Below are 12,093 nucleotides of genomic sequence, written 5' to 3'. Positions count from 1 at the left end.
TACCGTAACACGAAAATTAAAACGCGCCGTGTCTAATTTAAATCGAAACGATTTATTTTGGATAATTATCGCGAAACGTTGCAACGATGCCAGACACGCGAAATTAAAACGTCCGCGTGCGGAAACGAGATCTATAATAATTGAATATCGTGCATCGTGCGCGCGTCTCGATCGTTCTCGGAAATAAATACAATTGAAAATTATACGATCGAAACAGAAACTTACCGTCCGGTGAACAAGATGCATCGTCCGGTGCAACGACGATTCGAGTGCAGCTATCGATCTCCTAATATTTTCTCGAGCAAACTCGTACGGTATTTAAATCAGATTCGAATCTCGTCTGTCCGCTTGGTCGGTCGCGCGTTTCGATCGATGAAAAACTCGAGTGCTTCTCCATCGACTTGAATTTGCGACGAGTCGCTGTCCTAACCGCGCGAGAGTGCTCCGAAACAAATACAATTTCGGAACAAATATAATTTCGACGCAACCCGGAACGAATAAACTGCGTTATAGGAGGGTCGTAGGACGATCGAAGCAAAAAGGCGAGGCGAGACCAGCGGCGATGCATCGTTCTGCGCGAGGCCAACCCCGAAACGTTCGATCTTCCATAATTTTTCCTCTCGCGGGTCGATCGTGTACACCTCGCGTCTAAATTCGATCCGAATCTCGCGCGTACGGTTCGTCGTTCGGTTATTTCGATCGATGGTACACTCGAGTGGATCTCCGTCGACTTAAATTCGCGGCGCGTGGTCGTTCGGAGCGCGCGACAACGCTCTCGAACCGGGACGATTAGAATCTCGGCGATCGGTGACTTCTCTCGCGATTCGCGCGTCATAAATAATGCAAATGGAAGTGGCGCGGAACGAGCGGCAATCGAATCTGCTTTGCGTATCGGTCGTCCGAACGTCGGGCTTAATTAACCAGCGATGATTCCGCGCGGAAACGTGTTTCCCCGGCGAGCTCCTGGAATACGGGAATTACGTTCGCAGAGGTGTGTCGAGAACCGCCATTGGCTCTCGGATACGGGCGAACCGGGGACCAGAAAAAAGATGAGGAAGAATTCCGATAAGGGAAACTGCGCGGTGAATCGAGCTCAAAGAGGCCGAGGACTCCGGGTGCAGCATATTCGCGAACATAAAACAGCGAAACGCTTAGCATAGTAACATCGCGGCGCGGGGCGTCATTACCGTATTGATCGCGGGGGTGGTTCCTCTCACCCTCTCCGCTGCTCCCTCTTCCCCTTTTCCTCTCCGTCTCTGTCCCTCTTCCTCTTCCTCTCTGCTGTATATATGTACGCGTGTGTGTGTGTGTGTATGTATGTATATATCTCTCTGTGCGATTCTCTCTTGTCGAGGATCAAGAGGGTAAGGTCTCGTCCAGAAGAGACTCGGAGGCGCAGCTTTTGGCCCCGAAGAGAGGGTTGGAAGTAGGACAACGAACAAGGCGTAACGAGTTTCGGATCAAAGGGCTGCCGAGAACGTGGAACGATCCGATAATTTGGAATCGCGCACCATTACGCCGGGGTATCGATCGCTATTACCTTGCAATGATTCCTGGACGAAAGCTGCGCGCCACGATGACGCGTGGCTCGAAGGCGTACACCGTGTTTGTTTATTCGATGGAGGTTTTCGACGGTCGCATTTTCATCTGGAATATCTACTACCGACCAGAAGCTTTTTCTTTCACTTTAGGATTGGTATTGTAATCTTTCGCGTTGACGAATTTCATCCGAAGATTTCGCGTTTAGGAGAGAAATAATTGACGAGTGTAAAATAAAGTTTATCAAAATGGTCTCGCGTAGAATTTGTAGTACTGACGAGAAGGTCTTTCTTTCACTTTAGGATTGTTATTGTAATCTTTCGTATTAACGAATTACTCGCGTAGAATTTGTAGTACCGACGAGAAGGTCTTTCTTTCACTTTAGGATTGTTATTGTAATCTTTCGTGTTGACGAATTTCTCGCGTAGAATTTGCAGTACCGACGAGAAGGTTTTTCTTTCACTTTAGGATTGTTATTGTAATCTTTCGCGTTGAGGAATTTCATCCGAAGATTTCGCGTTTAGGAGAGAAATAATTGACGAGTGTAAAAAAAGTTTACCAGAATGGTCTCGCGTCGAATTTGTAGTACCGACGAGAAGCTTTTTCTTTCACGTTATGATTGTTATTGTAATCTTTCGCATTGACGAATTTCATCCGAAGATTCCGTGTTTAGGAGACAAATAATTGACGAGTGTAAATAAAGTCTACCGGAATGGTCTCGCGTAGAATTTGTGCAGGTACTTTTAAGATCTCGTTAATTGGATATTCTTGTTTTTGTACTTGAATATTTTGTAATTTATATACATCCAAAGAGAGTCGGTGTGCTCAAATACTCTCTAGAAGCATTTCCAAGAGTATTTCTTTTGCTCTTACTCAAAGTCAGTTGTTTATAAGAATGATGGCCCGAAGTAACTCGTTAACCATTGTCTTCGTGAAAAGTGTTTCAAATCAAATTCGTGATATTCGACTTTGAATGTTTTAAATAGGCTCGTATATTTTTTTTCTTTGCTACTCTCTTGTAGTACTATAAAAAATACACAAAGTCGTTTGAAAAATTCAAAGTTACCTCGATATCATCGAACATATGAAACATTATTTCACGAGTTATTTCGGGTGATCGTGTTTTATCGACTCATCCGAGACATTAATAAAGATCGATTCTAAACGATTTTGAACAAGAATAACAAATCAGTTTGGATAAAAAATTGCAACTCTTTCGCAAGTAGATCCATTTCTTCCATCAGACGATTGAATTATTCTCGCGCGGTTTGTTTGATCTTTCCACCGTTTCTTGTTCCTTTCTATCAAGGTTATCTCCTTGTATTCAAAGTTAAACCACACTTATTACTCTCACGAATTGCCCATTACGTAACGAATTCCCCTTCTTCGTGTTCAAGTACCAGTCATGAACGACCATCGAGTTCACCGTTGAAGAAAAAATACAAAATAAACACTCTTATAGAATATTGGAAACATATAAAGGGGACCACTGAACTAAACCGACATAAATTTCTCGTAACTAACGGACGAATCGAGATTGATTTAGTTTACTCAAATTCACTCATTTATCATAAACGATACGACTTCGAAAGCCCTTAAATGCGACAACGTTTGATTTTCCTATCTCCTTTTCGACTTTTCCACGCGCAACCCTATAATTAATTTATCTGCCATCTAACAGGTATCCATACACACAATTAATTACAAGATTGTACGTAAATAAGCCAAATGTGGCTTTGAAACCAGCACGAAGAGTACGTAGAAAAAAATCAAATGTCATCGCGTTGAAGATTTTTGGAAATTTTTATTCCTTCACTGGTCACGAAAAGATTGGAGTCGATCGAGGTAGATGGTCCACTCTGTAATCGCGCGTTAAGTACGTTTGTTTAGATACGTCGGAGAGGTCAGAACGATTTCGAGCCGCAGAAGTTGTTGCGAACAAAGTTCACGAAGGTTAACGATTTGTTGTCGAATCTGCGGTCGGGAGAAGATTCGTTCGCGCCGCAAGATCCCGTAACGCTTCTGCTCCGATTCGACGAGATGATATTGACCTCTGCCGTGACGTCAAACGAAGTTCGACGATACCTCTTCGTTTTCTTGCCGTTACCCACTCCTTTACATCCTCGCCGATGGTCCAGGACCCGTTGCAGGACCGGTTTGGTAAGAATCAGCCGATCACGAAGGCAAGAAACAACTGAATCACTGTGGCTTCGACCCTTCAACTCGAGGATCAAGGCACACGGGTTGCTTCGTCAGGATGTCGAATATTTCAAGAATCCAAAGGGTAGAGAGAACGCAAACAATACCAGAATACCAATAAGGGAACGAAGAAGATGGTTCGGTAACATCGTCACGAATTCCTCAACGAGACCATCTCGATTGGCTGCTCGTGAAACCAACCACGCTTTCTTTTCGTACGATTTATAATTACCTATGTCAGAAGGCGTGTATCGTTCGTATTTAAGTATACGTTAAACACGATTTCGTGTATAGAACAGTGAAGCGGTGATGCAACTTTGTGATAATAATATTTCAAACTTGCTCGTGGAAAATTATAAACTTTCTACGGTCTTATTAAAGTCAATTGACCTTTTGACATTTTCAAAATGTCCTTTCGAGAAAATAGATACGTTTACATTGAAATGAAAAATTGTTTCGAAATAAAATTCGTGGAATTAAAGGAACGCTGCAAGTTCCAAACACTGTCTTATCTAAAATTTTAATTGAAACAATCTTATATTCTGAAGTGTTCTCCATTAGGGGTTGAAGATATCAAAATAATAACGCAATTGTTTGCGTTGGTCCTCGCAATATTTCTACACACCCTCTTGAGATAATAACTACAAACTGTAACTACAACTTTCAAAATCGAAAAGTATTATACGTTCTTTCTTTTTCATTTCCGATTTTATTCTACAAACTTAGTTTCCGAAAGGTCTCCTCAAGCATGGATCGAAAACGTTGAAACGTTACATCGAAAAAATACAATCGAACGCGACCGTTTGCCCACAATGAGTCTCTCGGTCGGTGAAGGAACTTCTCGATGAAAGAGATTAAATAAAAATTTCAACGACGAATTTTCGCGCGCAACGGAAGAAGGACGAGCGAATGGCAAAAGGCGTCGTTCGAGTTTCTGCCACGGCAAGAAGTGCCTCCAGTATACGTCTCTCAGAATGTCGTACGAGCATCAGGAATGATAACGCTGCGCCGGTATAATGCGAGCAGAAAGAAATGAGCAGAAGAAGCTGAGTTATTCTCCGAATCGATTGGTACCCGAGCCGCTCGTGTGCGGGATAAAGAAATAAAAATGAGGACGGTTGCCCCCTCTACGTGTGTGGCAGTTACGCGGCGCGACGATAAGTTTACCGGGGCACAATGAGCACGAAGATGCGGGACCTGTACCAAACAGGTTATAAAAGGAGTGGGTTACGTGAATCATGCTCGTGTCGCGTGCAATGCAACCGGAGCGCTTGGTCCGCGCGCGCACCGGCTCGTTTGCAAAGTATGAATACGGTGGCAGCGCATGATCGCTGCCAAAGGAGCGCCGGTCAATCAGCTACGAGAGCCATTCAACCTGCTGACGGACGAACATTTTACGGTGCTTCGATACTACTGAGGATGTATCGAGAACGAGGATACTAGGGTTGTGAAGAATTAGTTGGAAAATACCATTCGGTTGAACTTCGTATCGAACTGCAATTAGATCCATTCTTTGCGTTGAAATAAATTTGTAACGAATAATGGAAAAAATAGAAAAATTGGTGTGTACGCAAGAGGAGAATTTTAACAAGATGGAAATAATTAGTGGACGAAGTACAACTGATTTTTAATATAAATTTGAGAAAAGGGAATACTATCATGAGGGTAGATTTTACGGTGCTTTGATACTCGTGAGGATGTATCGAGAACGTGGATATTAGGGTTGTGAAGAATTAGTTGGAAAATACCATTCGGTTGAACTTCGTATCGAATTGCAATTAGATCCATTCTTCGCGTTGAAATAAATTTGTAACGAATTATGGAAAAATAGAAAGGTCGATGTGTACGCAAGAGGAGAATTTTAACAAGATGGGAATAATTAATGGACGAAGTACGACCGATTTGTAATATAAATTTGAGAAAAGGGAATATTATCGTGAGAGTAGATTTTACGTTGCTTTGATACTCGTGAGGATGTATCGAGAACGAGGATATTAAGGTTGTGAAGAATTAGTTGGAAAATACCATTCGGTTGAACTTCGTATCGAATTGCAATTAGATCCATTCTTCGCGTTAAAATAAATTTGTAACGAATTATGGAAAAAATAGAAGGGTCGATGTGTACGCAAGAGGAGAATTTTAACAAGATGGGAATAATTAATGGACGAAGTTTTAATCAAATTTGTGAAATTAGTGGATAAAGAAAAGTGCGATCGATTCGTAACAAATATGTGAGAAAAATTACAATAACGATGGATCTAATAGTAATAGTATAGTAACTAAAATTTTCCCGATATCGTTCAAAAGAATCGTAAATATTATTTTTCACAGTGAAGTAATTCTTTCACGAAGAAATAATAAAACTTTGAATTGAACGAAACTATCGTTTAAATTAAGAGATGCAAGAATAAAAATTTAGAAATCCAACATGTTCGCCACTGGTGTAAAAACGAAGACAGATCGATTCTACGTGTATCTTTCCTATTTGTTGCACTAACTCTGTAATTTACGTTCGCGTCGAAAGAAATGTAAATCTATATCAAGTGGACAAAAATGTAGCTAAAAGATTATACAGCGGTACGGAAATTCGGACAAAAATTTCCCCTCTTTGCGCGGTGGTTGCAAACGAATCGCCGTAATGTATTCTACGAAACGTTAAATCGTGCAAAAGTGTGTTCTTAAATTTGAAACGATATAATTATACGACCCTCGAAATTTTAGATTCGCTTAAAGTGACATGGGAACGAAGGAAAGGATTGGCCGCGATCGTTAGCATAATAATATAACAAGTAGGACTGCAATGATTTAACGTACCACGTGATTACACAGGAAATTCGCAATTTCCATGCAGTCGTCTGGTTGCGACGCGAGCGATACACACAAAAGAAAGTAAATTGGAATAAACATTATCTTGCTTCTGGCCGCTCAATATTGCAAAACAGGGTCGAACGGAGAACGGTGAACCCTTCGTAGTCAAAATTTCGAGAGAAACGTACGATAATTGCAATTTGTCATTTTTGCCGAGCAAAACAGAGAGAGAAAGAGTACGGGGGACACTGATAATGCAATTACGGACGAAACGCTGCGGTGCGTATGACGAATGCGATGTAAATTACCGTTTCCCGTGATTATACAGGAACTCTATAATATCGCCATAATTTTCGTTTCTCGTTCGACTGTAAGAAATTATAGACATGTATAAATCAACAGACATGCCGACGAGGGGAAACTGGTACGATATAGGATATTACGTAATTATTGTCGTCGAAGTTGGAGACATTATTGTTCAATTTCAGTTTTCAGCTTACGTTGGAACTGAACGTACACGTGTACTTGGATCTCTTTCGGTCAATATTATGAAACTCGGGTATCGATGTAATTTGTACAGAGACAATACGTAAATTGCGTTTTTCTCAGTGGCTTGAATCGATGTTGCAAACTGAAATTCGATCGTAAAATTTTTAATTTAAGAAACATACTAAACCGATGTACAATTAGAAACAATTATACATCGACTCGTAACTCTTACCGTTCCCCTTAACAAACAATTCCGACCTAGTTTGCTCTCCGTTTCAACCTTGTTATATTTATGTACAACAATTACAAACAATATTGTACGATAAAAAAGTATTTCGTAAAGTTTCACAAAATAATACATTGGAAAGTTAAATAACAGACTGGACATATTTTCTGTGTACGTTAAAAATTTGTTCACGAAAATTGCCCGGGTATTATTTAAAGTTTATTCGATACGCTTTCAGCGTATACATGAAACATTTTTATCAGATATTCCCTATCGTGAAAAAATACTCCACCGCGTATTAATTATTTCAGTCATCGATTAATTCCCTTCGACCGTTAATTTCCATCCGTGTATCGTAAAAATCGAACCAATAAATACCTGTTTGAACATCACGATGGAACAATTCCGTGGTCGTCGAATAATAAATACGTTCGAGCATTGTTTACCGAGCAAACGAACCGACGATGATAAATCGTCCTCGTTTCGTCTACCAGGCTTTGTTTTACAAACGGAAACGTCCTCGCATAATCGAGGAACGCGCACCGTGTTAATATTCTCGGCCTTCTCGAGGTTAATGGACCCATGGGACATGCGCTGGTCCATGGGAAAGCGGTGTTAATCCACGGTGGGCGAGCAAGCAGCTACTTTAGAAGATTGCCTCGACACGAACGCGCCTAGAAACTGGGTAACCGTTCAGGTGTCCACGGAGAATTTCAACCGGTTTAAAACGGTAGCCACGGTATCTCGATCCCTGTGATTTAACGAAATAACAATTCACCCGTGACGTTTTTTCTCCCTTCCGAGTCATCGTCGTCCTTGCTTCCTCTCTGTTCGTTTCGATGCCCCTCGTGTTTACGAATTCCAATTTCAATATTTAACTTCCACCGGTCCGGAGAAAGACGCGCGGGAACGCTTTCAATTTTTAAAAATCAAAACTTCTGTCGAAGAGGTATTTTGTAATGTTTCATTCTCGGAACAAAAGGAAGTGATTTAATTATCAAAGAAGGAACAGAATTTCTGCTTAGGAACTACTGTATTATTTCTAATTTTCGAATCAAAGTTTCGAAAGGAAGTAGTTTCGTTTTCGAAGAATCAGAAAGAACGGAATTTGTAGTTAAAAAGTATTCTGCAGTTTTTAATTTTTAAAGTTCTCGTCGTTTTTGAGAATTATAAGAATAAAAGAATTATTAGGTGGGGTTAAGAACGAAAGCACACAGCCTGTTCCCCTCTGTTTCTAACGAGCTTTTGCAGAATGTTAGAATATAGGTCCCCCATTGAGCTGCATGGAACATTAGATCTAGATACTCGATAGCGTTAGAGTTACGAATAATTGAAGTTGAACGTACATTGGGTTGTACGATGCCTAGATTAACCTATTATTGCGATCGCTGTGGGGCAAATGTAAAATCGAGCGATTATTCGATGAACTGTCGTAACGAAGCCGAAAAATATACAAAAACGTATGTTCGAAATAAAAAAATATTCGTGTAAAATATTAAATAACAGCATCTGGAAAGCTCATAATCTTAAAGTTACAGCACCGTGCGTAATTGTAATTATACTTTGATAATTGTCGCAAAAACACGTTACCCTTTAAACGTAGCTATTTTTCATTTATACAGATATTATTAAGCACTAGGTACCTGTTTCTCACCAACATTAACTTATCTCTCGATCAATAACCGCTCGTTACTCATTAAAATGAGTAAAATAATTTTTCAATTTTATTCGCAACATTCCCCAGAAATTATGGGAATAATTAGTAGAATAATTATTAGTGGTACTTTTAAAGTAGTACACCGGATCATATACAAACCTAGACAACGGAATACAAATTGAAAATGAAATTGAGAGAAAAATTCTCCCGTGAAAAATGACCAACGTCCGTTGTAAACACTTCGATGCTCGTACTGTAACTTCGTAAATCACGACGATGAAGAATGAAAAATCAAAACGAAACATTTGAAAACCTAACAGTGTACGAACGCGTTTCACACTCGACGTTTACAGAGAGTTGACCGATTATTCCCAAGTCAGTGTAGAAATCGAAGGACAGGTGGTGTCCCTCGTAAGAAACGAAGCGACCAAAGGCGATCCGAACAATGGCCGGCTCGTTCGTCGAAAGATCGTGAAAATTTCTCGGAACGCTTACCCGTTAAACGTAGCGACCTAACCCGACCAACGTTCGCAGACGTCTCGATGAGAATAAGAGAGAAAGAAATCGCCGATCCCTCGAACCCCGATTCGTCGATCTACGGTCAACGACTCGCGATACTCTCGCCGCCGAGTTTTTAAGATTGCTCTCTGTCAATGCCACGGGAAATTATCGTTCCCGCCACTGTCGGCCGTTATTATCGAGATTATGCATTATTACCGTTCCACGGGTAGTAAAACTGAACAAAAAACTAATTTATCGGTGGATCAAGATGTCCCGATGCGCGAGACGGCATGAATTATTCAAGAACCGTCATCGCGATTGGTAAATCGTAATCGGTGATTACGCGTACACAGTTACGCTCGGCTCGGCTCGGCTCGGCGTTCTCGCGTATGGGTTTTCGCCAGTGGCTGCCGCTCGCGCCGAAGTAGATCGACGAATAAATGGGTCCGGCGATCACCGTGCCAGAAACGTTCGATGATCACAGTAACGAGTTTGCGACGCGCGTTATCTCCGTGTAATCCGTACGCGCCAGTCGGAGATTGTCGGGCGAAACGGCGATAAATAGAGGTGCGAAGAACGCTGCGAAAGCGTTTATAGTCCTCTAAGTAGACACCGAAGTCGAATTTTTCTTCGTACGACGCAGACCGAACGGAGCACCGCGAGACACAAACGAGGCCCCGAGACGGCACTATGTTGACGAACAATTACTTTAATAAGCGGACTAAGTCCACCATCGTCCGGAATTACCATCGTTGGATGACATTGCACGGAACACGGAGCCACCTCCTCCGAACGGGAGGATTATAAGGGATTTACGATCCACCTCGTCCCTCGCTGCCCTAACTCACCGATTACTAACCGTTGATGTCCCTAAGTTATGCGCCGAGCCTTCGCCGATTATCCGTATTTTTTTCGGCAATTCTATCCGATCGTCTCTTTCTCGAGACGCGCCTTAATCTATGTACTTCTCTCGCGTGTTCGTTTAATTTCGATCCAACGGTCGATCGAGTCCCGAGACTCGCCGCGTTCGTTTTATAGTATCGTTCGAATCTATATCTCGACACGTACGCGAGAACACGATCCCACGGTGGATCGGTTATGCTTATCCGTGACGCGTCTCACGGGTGGTCGGAGGAAGCGAAATCCACGGATTAACGCGGACGTAGCTTGCTTTTCGGTGATTCTAGTCTCACGAAGAAATACGTGGATGTGTCTCGCGATACGAGAACAGAGTTTGGAATCATTACTTGGGGGAAATATCAGCAGACAAGAATATAGCGACTCTTTGAAGTAAGATTACTCAAAACACTTTGCGGCTGTTTTAAATTTGGACATGGCTGTCGTACTGGTCGGAATTAATTCCTCTTGAAAATACAGTGATGGATAATATGTGAGATTATAAAGGATAAACAAGATTTAGTAATTCTTTCGTGAACTTTAAATATACGTTCGTACAACAGTGTGTTTTGATGTAATGTTTTTATGTAGATATTATATTTTATAATTCTCCATCGTGTGGTACCTTTCAGAACAGTCTCCAACGTTTTACAGACTTACAGAGATCATTTTCGATACTTTTTCGACAACCACCTTCTTTCATAGACTTTCAGAGATCATCTTCGATACTTCTTCGATAACCATCAACCTTCACAGACCTTCATACATCACCTTCGATACTTCCTCAGTCAACCATATACCTTCATAGACCTTCGGAAATCACTTTCGACGTTTCTTCGACAACCACCTTCTTTCACAGACTTTCAGAAATCATCTTCGATATTTCTTCGACAACCATCTACCTTCACAGACCTTCATACATCACCTTCGACACTTTCTCAACCAACCGTATACCTTCACAGACCTTCAGAAATCACCTTCGACGTTTCTTCGACAACCACCTTCTTTCACAGACTTTCATAGCCCTTCACAGACCTTCGAAGATCACCTTCGACAAACTTCCTCTGTCGACCGTACACCTCCGCAGACCTTCGCAGATCACTTTTTACAATACGTTCCCTCAATCGACCGTATACTTTCACGGACCTTCGGAAATCGCCTGCGACACTCTCTCGACCAAGCTACCTTCGCAGACCTTCACGGATCACCTCAACGAATCATTCGAATACCGTTCCTTCTATTTAAATCGTGACAACTTTCGACAAACCGTTTCTACCGTGCATTTCCTGTAAATTCATCCTCCTCGATCGATTCAACGCACATCCGATCGAACCGTTGTAGAAACATTCGTTCGTCGGTGTGGTATTCGACGCGAAACACGCACGTTCGTACAATGCTCGCTTAAACCGAGTAAACAATGCTCGACGTCGCGTTCCGGTGAGCCGCGTTTCGAGCGAGCGATTATCGCGCGCAGACGCGACAATCCGAGCGTCTGTCTAGCGATAAAGGTGCAAAGAACGCTCCGCTCGCCCGAGGGACGGGATCGCGCGATAAGAATGCAATCGACTCTGCTCCAAAGAGACGCTCCTGTCCAACGAGTGTCGTTACGAGTGACACTACGAGAGACTTTGCGAGAAACGTTACGATAGACGAATCGCAAGAAACAGTCGTAGCTCTCTATCGTTGAACGTGCTTCCGCTTCGAGATCTCCCTCTCTCTTTCTCTTTCTCTCTCTTCACCTCGCTCATCGTTTCTCCTCTCGAGACTGCAGCTAGAA

This window comes from Ptiloglossa arizonensis, chromosome 6 (genome assembly GCF_051014685.1).
Source record: "Ptiloglossa arizonensis isolate GNS036 chromosome 6, iyPtiAriz1_principal, whole genome shotgun sequence".
NCBI classification, from domain to species: domain Eukaryota; kingdom Metazoa; phylum Arthropoda; class Insecta; order Hymenoptera; family Colletidae; genus Ptiloglossa; species Ptiloglossa arizonensis.
Note: the sequence above shows the minus strand (reverse complement) of the source record.